At 40.8% G+C, this 17,073-nt stretch overlaps 1 long non-coding RNA gene across 2 annotated transcripts; it reads left to right on the top strand.

Annotated features, from left to right (window-relative positions):
• The first annotated feature begins 131 nt into the window (after positions 1–131).
• LOC143442824 (uncharacterized) lies at positions 132–15,170 on the top strand. 2 transcript variants are annotated; one of them, XR_013111339.1, is made up of 3 exons: positions 132–359; positions 3,771–3,922; positions 13,352–15,170. It is a non-coding gene; the product is annotated as an uncharacterized LOC143442824 (long non-coding RNA). The 2 variants fall into 2 exon arrangements; XR_013111335.1 differs by lacking the exon at positions 132–359 and adding an exon at positions 926–2,686.
• The last annotated feature ends 1,903 nt before the right edge of the window (positions 15,171–17,073 follow it).

The raw sequence follows: 17,073 nt of genomic DNA on the forward strand, positions 1-17,073 counted from the left end.
TCCCCCCCCTCCACCCCTCGCCCGCCCCGCTTCCCTCCCCTTGCGCGCCGGCCGGTTAATTCCTAGGTGCACGGCCGGCTTTCTCGGAGAAACCGCGCGCGCCGCCTGGCTTGCTCCGCGGGCTGCTAGTGGGTGCGTCCTCCCGCAGCAGCGAAGCCAGTGCCCGGCGGGTGGGAGCGCCTTCTCCGAGGACGCCCGCCGCCTGCTCTCTTTTGTTCTTGGCCGGGAGCTGCCTGGCGTATCCTAGCCAATCACCATCGGCCGCCCCTCTTTCCCCTCCTGCTCGTGCCCACCCCCCGCGGCCTGCACCCCCATCTGACTGCCCCTCACCCACGGGCCATTTCCGCGGGTGCTCTCTGGTGAGTTGGGGGGTGGGGGAGTCAAAGGTGCCCCAGGCATGGGGGATAGCTGTGCAGGAGACTCGCTCTCTGGTCAGTAGCCAGCTGGAAAGAACAAGCGACTTCCTTAGGTTCTTGCCCCAGGTCTGCCTTAACAATGCATCCTGACCCACCTAGGGTGAGCTACTTCACTGGAGTCAAGGCCGGTCCTCACCAACAGGATGGCACAGTCGGGTTTTGAACATAGACCTGTATGGTTCAGTGCCCATAGCCTAAGTTATGCTTCTCTGTGTGGAAGCTTCATGGGCCAATAATTTTGGTGCAAAGGACTTACCCTGACAAGTCAGTTGTTTTCAATCCTGGTAACACACTGGACAGCAGCTTCTGGAGATTTCTTTATACAGGTCAGTAGGTCTACAACAAACGTGTGCATTCACCGTTGTTTTATTTGGATTTCAGCTGACTGCTTTCAAAAAGACATTTTGGGAATGAGAATCTTTATAGCATTCTCCTTGGTGAGAAGTAAATACAATAACTCACTCTTTTCTGAATCTGCCTCTTGAATGAGTGAATGCTGCCTCTTCCATCCCCGTGAACTTGCCTTCTTTAAAAGGTCCGCGGGTGCCGCACCTAATTTAAAAGACAGCTCTCCTTTGTGAATTACCGTCTTTGCCATTTCTCCCCTCTATAGAAAGTGGCTTTTCCAAGTATCTGCCTCACTCACTTGTGCTGGAGAACTGGGTTTTTAACGCAGCCTTTCCATGTTGGGCTTCCAGTGACTGGGTGTAGAGTCTGTAGACTTTCTGGGGAGCGTTTACTTTGTTCACTGTACTTGGCCATCTCTTTTCTGCATCTCTTAATTCTCCTGCGAAGAATTCACCTCACACCTTTCCTATAGGTTCACCCTTTCCACTCTTCTGCTGCACAATTAGTCTAGGTTTTTTGCCCCAGCTTCGAGAGCCTGAGAATGTGCTTTTTCACTTCTAGAAATCATGTCACACACATTGTAGGTACCTGGAGTGTTTCCTAGATCCTTACCTCAAAGACACATCTCTTGACAAGCCACCAAAGCCCTAACTGTCCAAAGCTGGAATGGCCAAGGCTCCCAGTGGGCTCAGGGTGGTCATGAGTAGGGGAGAGAATTGAAAGAAGTAGTCAGTGTGGAAGCCATGCAGGGAAGTTAAGATGGGAATTAACGTGATCATAGTTGGGTTTAGACAGAGTATTCAGGTGGCCAGTATAGAGGTTGGTCTGAGGGTGAGCGGTTGGAGCGGGGCTTTCACCGGCAGAGAGAAGATGTGGTCTCAGACATCTTGCTAACTCATGAGTGGCAAGTAGTAGGAAGAATGGTGACTAACATATGGTTCCTCAGTTTCTGGGTTAAGTAACGGGATCTTCAGCATCTGGAAAGGCGAGGTAGTCTAAAGAACAGGCAGGTTTGCAAGATAGGGCCATGAGTGAGTTTATGATGTGTTGAGATTTCTGTGGCTCATATTTAGTGGGCTGTTGGTTAAGACGGAATGTAGAGGTTTGAGTGATGGTGGTTGACGCTCTGGCGTCGCCCGGGAGTCTGTAGAATGAGAGAAGCAATGGACACGATTGAAGACAGGTCACCAGAAGGTGAGTGCGACGTAGAAGAGAAACGTTCGTCCTGGGAGCCAGAGAGTTAAAGTGGTTCTAGAAGAAAGGAAATGTCTTGCTAGATGACACAGAGAGGATAAGTGAGCTGCTGAAGGAGATGTCCCATTTATTATGCTGACTGGGAAGTTGTGGGTGAGCTTGTTGGGAACGGAAGAGTTGTGGAAAGAAACCAGAGTGAAGGCTTGGGGTGCGTCAGGCACAACTGTAGAAGCAGGAAGTGCAGACTGCTCATTGTCACCAGTGGAGAAAAGTCCCCAAGGAGGCAGGAAGAGGGTTGTCTCAGTACCCTGTTGGTGTTTATGGAAAGGGGAAACAACTAGCCGAGCAGGCAGAGGGAGGTGAAGGGGGATAATTGACAGGACTTGGGTTATTTTGAGAAGGTGGATGTTTCTCCCAACCTTGGTCTCTTGTTTTCAGTCGAGCTTGGCCTGACTGCTCAGCACGTATTATTGGCCCGACTCTTGTGTCCTAACCAAGCCAGACTTAGTAACACAGAATCAGGGAATCCCCTTCTGGGTTGATTTGGATGATGACCAGGACCGCCACATGCCTGGCTAAGAGCCTGTCTGTCTGCAGCCAGGTTGGACGTAGACCTGCTGGGGGTGAAACACTGTCCTGCAGCATTCACTGAAGCTCCGACTGGTTTCTCCAGAGGACTGATGCTGTGGAAATTCCAGACAATGTTCTATTCAACCATCCAGCAGATGGTACGAAACCCTTTAGAGGTATCATTAGAACCATACAAAAAACACCTGATGTATTTATTTAGTCTGTGTGGTCCCAGAAGTTGGTCTGTTTGTTACATTAGCACTTGAGAAGAAGAGGCAGGGGGATCAAAAATTTAAAGCCAGCCTCAGATACAAAATGAGTGTACATCCAACCTGGGTTATATGAGACCATATCTAAAAACAAAAAAAAATATTAATTTTATTTCCAAAACTTGGAGGGAAATCCACTCAAAAGTTGTAATACCATCCACGTTCTTTGATTATTTTTAATTTCAGTATTCTCAAATCCCCCTGGGTTAATAATTTCACTGCCTCTGGCTTCATGATTTATTTTTGCAAATCCTTATTTACTCATATCCATCCATGTATTTTGAGCTGATCCTGCTTTTACCTTCTCCTTCATATCTTAGTTAGCATACAATAGAGTTCTGTAGTTTCTTTACATCCTGCCCTTAAATTCACCCATTCCAATTACCAAAAATGTATTCCTTTGTCTGAAATTATGTGTGAGGTAGGATATAAATAATTATATAAAATTATATGTAAATGTAATTATATTACATATTTATAATTATATAATATAATGTCATATATAAAAATTTTGTATATTTCATATATATATGATATATATAAAATTTAGACAGTGCTGAGCACACAGTAACTGCTCTTTAATTGTTAACATGACAAAGGGAAAGTAACTGAAAGGGGAGTCTGGGAAAGCTGGGCCTAATTCAACATGTACAGTAACTATGTTAGAAGAGAGAGCTCTTGCGACTTTGCATCAGGCCATTTCAACTGATTTTGCTATTTGAAGCATCTCTTAAATGCCCGTAACTCATCTTGAAAGTCATAGCAAACTGCCTGAGAGAACCCCCTAATCAAGTGTGCATTGGAAGCAGTGTTAAGTGGACAGAAGGTACCAAAAGCCTACATGGGCTAGAATGGGAGAGGTTAGGGGCCCAACAGTATTAGCATCTGAGCATTAGAGTGGGGGTGGGTAACATAAGTAACCACACTGAGGCCAGCAAGCAGATAAACAGAGGATGCTCTCATAATAATCTAGGACGTAGCAAAAGCCTCTGAAGATGCTGCATGGACTGCCTGGGACTATTGCAGGAGTTGGGAATTCTGAGACACAGCTTAAAACCTATTTCACTGAGGTCAATTCAACTCTTACTCCTTCACCGTCCTGTTCCAGACTGAGGAAGAAAGAGGGTAAGTTTAATAAATTAGTTGCTACTTGGGGAGGAGAGATTCAGGTGTAGAATACATTGAGCACTCAAAGAATCTACAAAATTGCCTGTCATTTTTGCTAGTATTGTTCTTTGTCTTTTTTTTTTTTTTTTTCAGAGCTAAGGACTGAACCCAGGGCCTTGTGCTTGTAGCAAGCACTCTACCACTGAGCTAAATCCCCAACCCCGCTAGCATTGTTCTAATGCTAATGTGTATGGTTATGAAGAAAGCATTAGATCAATATTAGCATGCATTCCTTCATCTATTCAGTGAATAGTTGTTGAATGCTGGTATGTACCAGTCATATTCTAGAGACCTAGGATCACAGAGAGCAAAGAGTGATGGTACCAGATGCAAAGTCATGAAAGTAGTGGTGCAGGATTCTTTGAAGGCTGAGATTCTGGGTATCTCAAGATGTGGAGTGAAAGACGTAGAGGAAATCGTGTTTTGATAGTTCCAGGATCAGACATCCAGAGGTGTTGTGCTTTCACTTTTATCCTCTTAGAGTCCCAACACTGTGTCAAGAATTATGAATATTTTGATGCTGTGGAGAGGGCATATGGAGAGAGATGGTGTCCTAGTTAGCTTTAACTGTCAACTTGACACAGCCTATCCAGTTACCTGAGAAATGAGTCTGACTTGATGGATTGCAAGATCAGACTGGCCCGTGGGCATGTCTGTGTCTGTGGGGGGTTGTCTTGATTGTTACTTGATGTGGTAGTGGGGAGCACATTATCAGTGGTAGCATTTCTGGAGCAGATGATTCTGGGCTAAGTAAGCATGAGCCTGCCATCAAGTCAGCAAGCAACATTTCTCCATGGTTTCTGCTTCAAATTCTTGCTTGAGTTCTTGCCTTAACTTCCCTTAGGGATGGACTGTGACCTGAAAGTGTAAGCCCCCAAAATGTTGCTTTTGGTCATAGTGTTCTATCACAGCAGTAGAAAGGTGACCAAAATAGATGATGGGTAAGATACTAAAAAGACAAAGTGAGAGATAGAGTGAGGAGAAAAGCCTGAACAGCTACGAGCTCTTACTGTCTCCACATTTGGGTTGTCAGTCACATGAGTAAGCCATATTGGATCCTCTAAGAAAATTCACAAAGGACCTCCAGAGGGTTAAAAAAGCAACGAATGCTTATATAAGAAGGGTGAGCTTTTCAGTTGCCTTTGAGAGTCCTCTGTTATAGCAGCCTAAATCGACTTAGTGAGGAAGACATGGATTAAAAAGTATTTTGAAGGCCAATCAGGAAGACAGCTTAATCTTATCATAAAATCATTGGAACACATAGACAGGATGTGTCTACACAAAAAAAGATGCGCAAAACATCATTATCTTCAGAGATACAGCACAAGACAAGGTGCTGATTTATCAACAGAAATAAGTAGCAGCCAAAAATTCTAAATCAAGTTAGCTTTCAAATAAAGGAGAAATAAAAAGACTGTAGAAATAGACATCCAGAGAACTCATCAACATCAAATTTATACTAAATGAAATACTAATGAGAGATAGTCGGGCAAAACCAACGTGGCCCTGAATTGAAGCAGTAAGATGCAGAAGAAATAGACAATTGAGAGAACAAATATCGCAGCAAATCAAAATGAAAGTGGAGTGCTTTGCTTAGGCAGTGATTGCTTACTTGAGCTATATATGGTGAATTAGGAATTCATAAAAAGGTGTCAGTGGAGATGATTCAGAGGTTAAGAGCACTAGCTGCTTTTACAGAGAACCTGGGTTTGATTCCTAGCATTCACAGGACAGCTTACAACCATCTGCAACTTCAGTACCAGAGGTCTGACACCCTCTTCTGGCCTCTGTGGATACCAGGAAAGCATGTGGACAAAGACATCCAGACAAAACACCCATGCACGCGAATAAATTAACTATAAATATTTTCGAAGAGTTCCTAAGGTGTTCCTAAGGAGGACTGAGAGGATGCCTCGGTGAATAATGTGCTCACTGCACAAGCATGCAGACCGAGTCTGGATCCTTAGACCCGTGTAAAGGCTGGGTGCTTTTGGTGTCTTGTCTGTAGTCACAATGCTTGTAAGGTATGTTTGTAAGGTAGAGATGAATCCCCTGAGCAAGCTGGCTTGGTACACTAGCCATTTCATCAAGGTGAGCTCTAAGTTCATTTGAGAGACCCTGCCTTGATGAATATTGCAGAAGAAGCAAGGAATACTCTCACCATCAGCCTTGGACCTCCACATGCATGCACATACAACTCCATGTGCACCCACACACAGAATATGCACACAGAATTCATGAGGGATATAAAAATGTCTATATTAAATCCAAAACATGGAGTAGGGAGGGCTGGAGAAGTGAGTCAGCAGTTAAGAGTACTTGTTGATCTTACAGAGGGACCAGGTTTATTTCCCAGAATCCACAAGGCAGCTCACCATCTTCTGTAACTTCAATTCCAGGGGATCCAACACCCTCCTCGGGCCTCTGCAGTCACTGTACACACATGCTGTATGGACATACATGCAGGCAAAACATCAATACACATAAAATACAAATAAAGGCTAAAATTTTTTAAAAATCACAATAGTCCATAATCATGGGTAATTTTATGCAGCGATTAAAATTTTAAATGAGGCTGAAGGGTAGTTTACTCAGTAGTTAATAGTAGGTAGTGCTCTTGAAGAGAAGATGAACCTGTAACTTAAGCTCCAGAGAATCTGATGTCTCTAGCTTTCATGGTTACCTGCACTCAGGTAGGCACAGACAGACAGACAGACAGACAGACACACACACACACACACACACACACACACACACACACACACACACAATGTAAAAATCTTAAAATACATGTGATTGTGATGAATGGAATAATTCCTAGGATATGAAGAATTAACAAAGGTACTAAGATACTAAATTCTAACAAAGATACACGTGACTTTTAGGATAATTACCAATGAAATAATAATTAAATGCGCAGACTAACAAAAATAACCTGTAACGGTAAATATTTTAAAAAGCCGTGGCACAGGCTGGCTATCTAATCAGCAGGGCAGATCTGCTTAAATCCCGCCGCCATGTACCGCACTGGAAGCAGCCAGAGGCCAAGCGCGCTGAAGCTAGACCCACGAGACGCGTGGAGGCTGGCTCTGCCAACCCACCACGCTGCCCCTACAAAGTTTGGCTGAGCCCCTGATAATATCTGCCACGCTCGTGGTACCCGGTAGAATGAAGACTCTTAAAACTTAAAGATTAGCCAATGGATTTATATATTTGGAAATGATCAATTAACAAGATGCCCACACAATTAGAATTATTACCCAATATCTAACCTTTGGGTATAAATTGTTACCCTGGACTGCTTTCAGCTCATCCGTTTTCCTCGAAGGTTGCTAAGCAGAGCCACCCTGCTGATTACATAGCTGGCCCGAGCCAGGGCTTTTCTAAATATTTACCGTTACAATACCCCATACCCCCAAATGGGGAAAAGTAAGAACAAAATCATAGAATATGAAATAATTACACAGAACCTATAAACTCATGTACATCAATGATCACACCAAGGATAAAGTGACAAATTTTCCAATTAAAAGATTGCCAAACTGAATTAAAAAGGCAACTTTGTACCACTCACAGGAGATTTCTCCCACTCCTCTTTTTTGAGAAAGTTTTACTTGTCATCCAGGTTGACCTTGAACTCATTGCAGTCACCCTGCCCCAGCCTTCCAAGTGTTGGGACTGTAGGTATAAGCCACCACTGAGAGATAGCATGAATAAAGACACTGAAAGGTAAAATGATGGATAGGCAAAGACACTTGCAAATTCAACTAAAAGTGGTTCTATTTATATCAAACAAAATAGACTGTAAGGAACAAAACATTACTATAAATTAGGTAGTACATAACCAGGAGTGATTACCACCAAGTGTCTACCACCATGGACATTTGGCAATACCTAAAGATATTTCTGATTGTCACTGTTTGGGCTGAGGATGCTACTACCATGTAGTTTATTGAGGAAAAGGGTGTTACTAGACATTAATTATCCCGCCCCTATATCAATATGCATATTTGAGAAATGCTGCTACAAAGAGATAGTATATAAAAACAAAGGGACCAATAAATGAAATGCTTAATTTGTATAGATTAATGACATATCTCAAAATATATAAAGAAAATATGACAGCTAAAGAAAAATAGAGAAATTTACAATCATAGTTGGAGATTTCTATATAATTCTCTTAGGAACTTATAGAATACATAGATTTTATAAAGTCTGTGAGAAAGGTTTTATAGTTCAATAGCAGAGCACTTGCTTAGCCCTGGATTCCATCACTAGTACTGCGAAAAGCATTAGTAAAGCCATAGATAATTAAAATAACAGGAGTAGACCTGTGAGGATTGCTCAGTGGTTAGCCCTTGTGCAAGAATAAACGCGTTCAGATCTTCAGAACTCAAAACCAGACGCAGTAGCTTGCACCTGTAATCCCAGCGTTAGAGGAGAGGTTGAGATCTAAGAATCTTTGCAAGTTTGAAGTTCAGCTTGTTAGTGTGGCATAGACTCAGATGAACATTGAGAGACCCTCTCTTAAAGTAGAAAATGGAGATCTACCTCTGGAGGCTGCCCACTGATCTCCACTAGTGGCTTATGTTTACCTAAACTCACACACCATACATGAACACACACACACACACACAAACAAACACAAGTAATAAATGTAACTTTATTAATATACTTAAGACACAGTTCCAGGTATGCATATGGAACATTGACCATATGCAGGGTAGTAAGGTAATTTCCAATATCTTAAAATTTTAGCTTTTTAAAATTAGACAAGGTATAGTCTCTGATTATAGAGCTATGCATCAGTAACTAGAATATTAGGAAATTCCTAGGAACTTGGAAATTAAACAATATTTTTATTTCCAGTTTTAAATAATACATGATTCAAGGAAGAAATAACAATGGAAATTAAAATTTATTTTGAATGAATAATATTGGAAACACAATATATCTATACTTGAAAGCTCAAGTTAAAGCTGTTTAGAGAATTCTAAATTCATATCATATAAAGCAGGCTGAAAAGCAGTGATCTATCTCAAGAAAGCCAGGAGAAAAAAACCCAAACTATGACACAAAAAGGAGAATAAATATATGATAAAAATATAGTGATTTGACAAAGCAAGGGATAATGAAATGCACATGCCACTGTAGAATTTGATCAAGATAGAAAGTGTAATAAACAAATATGAGTGTTAAAATGGTACATAACTTCAAATCCTATGGATATCTAACGTAAAGGACATTATGGACAACTCAATGCCCATGCATTTGAAATATTAGTTGAAATCGTCAATGTCTTGGGAAAGCACAGCTTACAAAGTTGACACAAGAAGAAAGAGAAGTGAGAATAGTCCTGTATCTTCCAGAGAAATAAATTGCATCTATAATATAAAATCTGTCAAAGAAATTCAGGCTTATATAGCAGGCTTAATCAATGCTAATACCATACAAAACCAGAGCCTACAAAGAGGGTGAATTTACCAAATTGTTTAATGACACAGTACAATATTAATATCAGAATTTGACAAGTATAACATGGGAAAGGGAGACTTCACACCAGTTTCTCATAACTGAAAAAAACCCAACTAAATATCAAACCAAATTCTGGTATATACAAAAAGGATAATCCAGTACAACAAATTAAAATAAATCTAGAATGCAAGTTGACATTTGAAAACCAACTTATCACCGACTGTCTCAACCTGCCAGCCACTCAAGTAATGATGAAGAGATCCTTTATTAACTTTGAAAGCTTGGCCTTAGGTTTGGCTTGTTCCCAACTATCTCCTATAACTTAAATGAACTCCTTTATACTAATCTACCTTCTGCCATGTGGCTTGTTACCTCTCTTCAGCACTGGCACCTGCTTCTTCATTTCTGGCTGGCCAATCTCCTGTGCCTAATTCTTTCCCAGAGTTCCTATCTCTGCCAGATTATCCTCTCCTGTTTTGTTATAAGCCATTCAGCTCATTTTTTTAAAAAAAATTTATTTATTTATTTTATATATAAGTGCACTGTAGCTATCTTTAGACACACCAGAAGAGGGCATCAGATCTCATTACAGATGGTTGTGAGCCATGTAGTTGCTGGGATTTGAACTCATGACCTTCACCGCTGAGCCATCTCTCCAGCCTGGCCATTCAGCTCTTTATTAAACCAGTCAGAAGATGATGGAGAAGATGTTTACAAAACACTGAGATAGGTATACTTCATAAAAATAACAATACCAAAGTCTGGCCTGTACTCAACTCTCTGCTGGTACAGAAATCAGTATTTAAATAATACAAAGACAAGCTTTACACAAAACATAAGGCATTATCCCAACACCAACTGGTGTCATCACATTAATAGATTATAGGAGGAAAAAAAAAACCCATGACTCTATAAAGGGATTTAGGGAAAGTGTTTAAGTTTTTAAAAGTCTAAAATATCGCAGAAAACTAGAAATAGGGCTTTTCTAACTCAAATACAAGATATCCATAAAATACCTGCAGAAACCATCACATTTAGAGGTAGAATATTGAAAACTTTCTCTAGAAACATGAACAAAAAAGATCTGATACTATTTCTTGTATTTAAGACCATTCTAGAGTTCTTGGCCTGTGAAATATGGTAAGAAAAAAAAAACCCACAGGGTTGGAAAATAATAAATCCACTTTTAAAAACTTAAATATAATTATGCATGTAGTAATTTTAAAAACCGGTAGCTATTTGAATCAAGAAGTAAATTCAGCAAGTTTATTAGTGAAAATGTTGCTTCAGAAAAATTAACTGTAGAGGCCGGAGAGATGACTCAGAGGTTGAGAGCGCTGGCTGCTCCTTTAGAGGATCAGATTTGGTTCCCAGCACCCACATGGGGATCTGATGTTCTGTCCAGGCTTCTGTGGGCCCTGCACTCACATGGTGCACAGACATACATGCACACAAACACACATAAACATAAATGTTCTTAACTTGAAAGAAAAATAAATGTATTTCTTTATGCAGCAACTATTATAAAATGGAATTTTAACTATGTCATCATTTGAAATAATACCAAAAATCAACTACTTATGAATAAATTAGTGAAACATTATAAGAGCCCTAAACAGGGAAGTATAAAGCATTATATAGAGAAATTATAATACCACCATATCAGTGGAATTTCGTGTACATTTCCTGGAACTCAATATTATTCCGCCTTAAACTGATCTATGGGTGCTAATTAACCCACATTAAAACCCCAGTGCTTTTTGAGTTATATTGAGGGGACTAAGCTCAGAGCCAGGCTGACTTCATGACAGGCTGCAAACTGACAGTTTAGGAGACTAGACCTAAATTTCTGTTTCCCAGGGATCCAGGAACCTGTGGTCAGCCAATCACAGCCTCAGGCAGCGAAACTGAGGACACCTTGTCATCTGGCCTGAAGTAAGAATAGGTAGCTAGAATGAATAAGTGACCCCCCCCCAACCCCCCCCCGCTGGAGGTCTTCAGAGCCTAACCAATTTTAGAATCTGTCAGACCCCTAGTTAACCAATCAGGGTAAAAGGGCACATACCCCTCCCCGGAATTCCCCTAACTGACAATCAAAGGTGGGCCTTTGAGCCCACTAGGAGTCTCAATTCCCAAACAGGAAAATTCCCTGTGTGCAGGAAATTCAGCTGAATAAATGGTCTTTGCTTTTGCATACTATTTGAGTCTGGGGTATCATTCTTCAGTGATTCTTGGACCCTAACAATATGGATCTTTGCTTCTAAAACTTATGTAAAATGTAGTGTACCAAAGAGGAACAAGAAAACATTGAAAATATTAAAGAAAAAATTTGAAGGATTGATATTACTAGATATTAATATTTTCTCAATATTAATTTAATATACAGTGATCAAGACAGTAAGTTTTAGGATGAAAGTAGACTGACAGACTATGAGATAAAATTGCAAGATCAGTTACTAACCCACATATGTATTGGGGAGCCTGGTGTGGCCCTGGTGGGGACAGAGTGACATGGTTCCTGCCCCTGGGACAGGGACCTGGTATTGACAGCTGCTGTGGGCAGAAGGCTTGTTTGTATACTAACATACAAATTTCACATTCCTCTAAGGAACATCCTCCCTGTTAACCTTAATGACTCCATGATAATTAGAAACAGCATGGCTCTGGCGGTTGAGGTGCTGCTACTTCTCAGCAAAATGGTAAACACTGGGACCTTCAGGACAGCCCTTAAAGCTATGTGAAAGAGTTCTACATACATGAGTTCAAAAATATATAGTTTCTCAACTATGCAAAAAATAAGGATGCACTATGAATTATTTGAGGGGCTTCACAGATCTAAAGTAACAGAGAGGTAGCTATACTATGAGCCAGCTTGTCAGAAAGATACAAAGGCAGGTAGGTAGATTCCTGAGTTCAGGATCAACCTAAGACAGAGCAAGGTTAGGCTCAGATGTGGTGGAAATGGTAATTGCAGGGTAAGGTTGTCTGTGTTTAACAAAGACAGACAGATCTCTGAATTCTTTTGCAATGTTAAGAAACAAGGTATGTTTGCTGTCTCCTAAGAATCAAAGGGCTGGGGTCATGATTCATAAGGGCTGGGGTCACAAGATACTGATTCATAAGATAATCAAAAGGAAAACAGGAGTAAATGACTGGATTGAAATGTAAAATAAAAGACTGGACCTGTGTTCTGCAGGAGATGAGCTATCCAGAAAAAAATTTAGGATAAAAAGAGAACTGGTTGGAGAGCTCTCTCTGTCTCTCTGTCTCTGTTTCTCTGTCTCTCTCTGTTTCTCATGCCCCCCCCCCCACACACACACAAGCAGGACATGGACAGAGAGATCTCTTAGAATAGCAAGCAAGCAGAATATAAAAATCTCCAGAGAGAAAGCAGAACATAGAAGCAGACTGGTCGTCAGCTTGAAACCAAGATTTGACTTCAAGTCATTCTCATCAGCACTCCCAGACAACTATTCTCTTAGAACCCATCTCCAAGCCAAGGCTGGTCATTGACAATGTGTGTGGTAGCATATACCTATAACCCTAACAGTCAGAAGGCTCTACTGAGAGGATTACTACTAGTTTGAGGCCAGCCTGGGCTATATAGTAAAAACCAGATGTCCTAGTCAGCTTTAACTGCCAACACAGCCTAGAGTCCTCTGAGAAGGGAGTCTTAGTTGAAGACAGCCCAGATCAGATTGACCAGTTAGTTTATCTGTAATAGATTATTTAAGTTCTGTTTTTTTCTCATCCACACATACTACGACAAAGTTTAATTTATAAGTTAGGCACAGTGAGCGATTAACAACAATCAGAGAGCAAACTAATCATAACACTGTGCTGTGATAAAGAGGTGTTTCAACGTGAATTATTTACTTTTGAAATTTTTTTCATTTATTTTTCCAACCACAGTTGACCACAGATTAAGACGGGACTCCACCACAACAAATTTGAAATCGTGTGGTCAATTTTCACTGAGGTTGGAGCTATCCACCACAGTTGAAGTGCCTTACTCTTTATGAATGAGAACACATGCGCAACAGAAGTCAGGCACAACAGGTTTCTCAGCAGCATCGTTCATGGTAGTCAAGAGCTGGAAGTAAGCCAGCACTAGAACTGATGAATGCACCGTGAGACAATCATATAATAGCACATGGGAATGGAGAGCAAATGGCCACTATATGCAGTAGCACGGACTGTATTGGAATGTCAAACAGAAGAAGCCAGGCATGGGAAAGGGCAAATCCCATGCCATTCCCCTGACACCAAGTTCAGAATTGGTCAATGGCATTTGAAGCAACAGAGGTTGCTTTTATGTAGAAAGATGGAATTTGGAAGGGCATGGGGACTTTGGGGTGCTGAGTGTTTATTTCTCACGGGATTGGCTGCACAGGTATGTTCATTTCATGCTAATTCATCAAGCTGCACACAAGATTTTCTTCGCTACAACTATGCTTGAATAAGGTTACTTCAGAATAAAAGCATTTATTGAGTTTTGGAAGCATGGCTTAAACATTGTGAACTGGGTGCCACACAAGTGCTTGCATGCCTGGTGTTTCTTTCTTTGAACAAGTCCCTAAAGGATGAGAGGGAGTTGTCTTTTTCAACATGACTTCAGAAGAGAATTCTTAGAGAATTCTAAGATTCTAAGGGAGAGAGAATTCTTAGATGAAACTCAGAATCTTGTTCAGGTCATTAAAGGTCACTTATCAGTAACATTTAGACTTCCCCTAAGGGAGACTGTTTGATTCAGTTATGTTGCTGTGAGTCTATCATAAACTGACCCAACTTTGGGCTAGGGAAAAGGCAAATAGGTTTCATCCACTGTGCCAATTCCAAACCATTGGTAATGGCCACCTGGAGCAGGATAGAAGATGCATCTTGAAAGTGCCCTTAGGATCAGTAGGAAATAATCTGCCTTCCCCTCAGCAATGGATGTAGATACTATAGACAAAACAGAAGTTCATGAGACCATTAATAGCCATCTGAGGCCTTAGATCCCACAACCATAGCATGCTGATGGATGATGTGGAATACTGAATTATAAACATCATCGGTCAAGGAACTCACAGCAGGAACAAAAGGATGTTGGGCTAATGCTGCATATTATGACAGAAAATTCAGTGAACCAACCCATGCAATTACTGTGAAGATAATCAAGTTTGATGGGAAGACAAAGCATAGTGAAAGATGTCAGCAGTACATCATGGTGAAATGAAAACAGAGTCGGAAAACTGTACATCAACTCCTCCCAAACAGTTGTTCCAAGAAAGACTGTCTTTTAGGCTCTTCATAAGTAAACATAGGCCTATTCTGAATACGTCCAAGACCCAAGTCAAGGGTGTCAGTTGCAGCTGCATAGCTTATGAATCGCAACAACACAGTTAGATAAAATGTGTATTATTTACTTACTTTGACAAACATCTTCAAAATGACAAAATTCTTTATGCATCTGAAAGATGGTAGAAATCAATAATGATTAATTCAATGATTATTAAGCACATCTGACCAGGTGTGGTGCACAGCTGCAACTCCAGGCTTTGCAAAATACAGGCAGAAGGATCATGATATCAGGGTCAGTCTTGGGTACATATCAAGTTGGAGGTCAGCCTGGACTACATGACACTGTATTTTATAAAATATAATAGGCTCAGATATGTCTGTCTTTTCATCTGTTGTTGGCCAAGTGATGTTTTTGGATAAATAATAAAGAGCATATATGACTAATCAATTATTTTGTATTTTCCTTCATTGTTTACTTCCTTTATCTTAGCAAAAGCAAGATTTATGAGGTGCATTTTATTGACAATAATGTGGAAACAGATATAACTAAGTCTATAATACCCTATTGCAATTCTTCAATAGTATATTGACTAGCTATTTATCACTGGAATGAAATACCAGACACAGGCTATTCCTGAAGGAGAGGTTCATTTAGCTCACAGTTTTGGAAGTTCAAGTGTGTGGTATCAACACTAGCTCAGTTCTTGGATCTGACCCATCATGGCAGAGAGCAGTGGTTGAAGTACACAGCAGCAGGCATCAAACCTGATCCAGGATGAGGAAGAGAGAAAAGAGGAGTTGGGAGGAACTGGTACCTGCCTACCTGCCATCTTGCTGAGGACACCCCCCAATGACATGAAGCCCCACTTGCAAAAGTCCCACCACCTGGCAGCTTTGCCTGAGGAACCAGGTCTTTAATCACAAGGCATTTTCAAGGAATGCAAAGCACAAGAGATGTTTTTAAAAAGCGATCTCAGAGTACAACACAGTGACACACACCAGAGTTCTCAGCTATTTGGCAGGATGAGGCAGGAGGATCACTTAGGTCTAGGAGGTCAGGGCCAGAATGTGCAACCAAGCAAATACTTGTTCTTAAAAAACAAACAAACAAACAAACAAATAGCTAAAAATAAAAGACAGACTAGAGAGAGAGAGAGAGAGAGAGCTCAGTGATTGAGGGCACAGTCTACTCTTGCAGAGTACCTGGGTTTGGTTCCCAGTACCCACATGATGGCTTGTAACCATATGAAACTCCAGTTCAGGGATCTAATGTCCTCTTTTGGCTACTTCGGCCACTACACTTGTTTGCAGTGCACAGAAATACATGTAGGCAGACTACTCATAGACAGAAAAAAAAAAAAAAAAAAAAAAAAAAAAAAAAAAAGCTGTGAGTGGTGGGTGATTCATGCCTTTAATCCCAGCACCCAGGAGGGAGAGGCAGCCAGGGCTGTTACACGGAGAAATCCTGTCTCAAAAAACCAAGCAGACAACCAAACAACAACAATAACAAAACACTTGTAGACATGGATTTTTTTTTTTTTTTAAATTAAAGTTAAAAAAAACCTCACTGTTTTGCCTGAGCTGTAACAACTTTAATTGTGAACAATATTTTCAAATAAGCTTTAGAAACAAGTCAGCAAGTTTACCTGCCATGCATTTCATTATAATGGGTTAGTTTATGTAAATGATCATTAGCATAGAATATGCTACAAAATACTTCAGTTTCACTACATATTATTTTCTGTATCATGGTTTTACTGTCTCTTAGCTAGATTTCTGTTATCACACATAGTATCCCTCTTGTTATGAGGGTCTTAAGTCCAATTAGAGGGCCACTGGTTACTGCCAAGGTATGTGTGCCACTACTGCACCTATAGGATTAAACAAATTTTTTTATGAAAAGTATTTGCCTTTCTAGCTTAAAATGCCCATCTAGTTACAAATACAAGGTATTGATGTCACATGGTTTTTAGGACATAATTTTAATGGTTGAGTCCACAAAATGTTTTTCAACCACCATCGGTTGTTGGTAAATGCCTTGCTGACTCATAATACAAAGAAAGAAGAGAAAAAGAAGTCTCTCTCCACCAGGGAAAGATGTTTGGTTATGTAAAGACAGACTGTTTCCAGCTATCTGAGAAGGGCTTGGCGCATTCATTTTTCTTTTCTCTTACCTAAGTGCTTCGCCCACTTGGCTCTTCTCCAGACTTCTAGCCAGCTGATCGCACCCACACTCCAGCAGCGTCACCCACATACTTTCATTGTGTTTTCACATAGTCACCTTGGAGTTTGGGGAGGCTGCAGAGGCTGGAAAAGCAATAGATGACTGCCTTTCTCCAGGTCCTAGGAAT

This window comes from Arvicanthis niloticus, chromosome 1 (assembly GCF_011762505.2).
Source record: "Arvicanthis niloticus isolate mArvNil1 chromosome 1, mArvNil1.pat.X, whole genome shotgun sequence".
NCBI lineage: Eukaryota > Metazoa > Chordata > Mammalia > Rodentia > Muridae > Arvicanthis > Arvicanthis niloticus.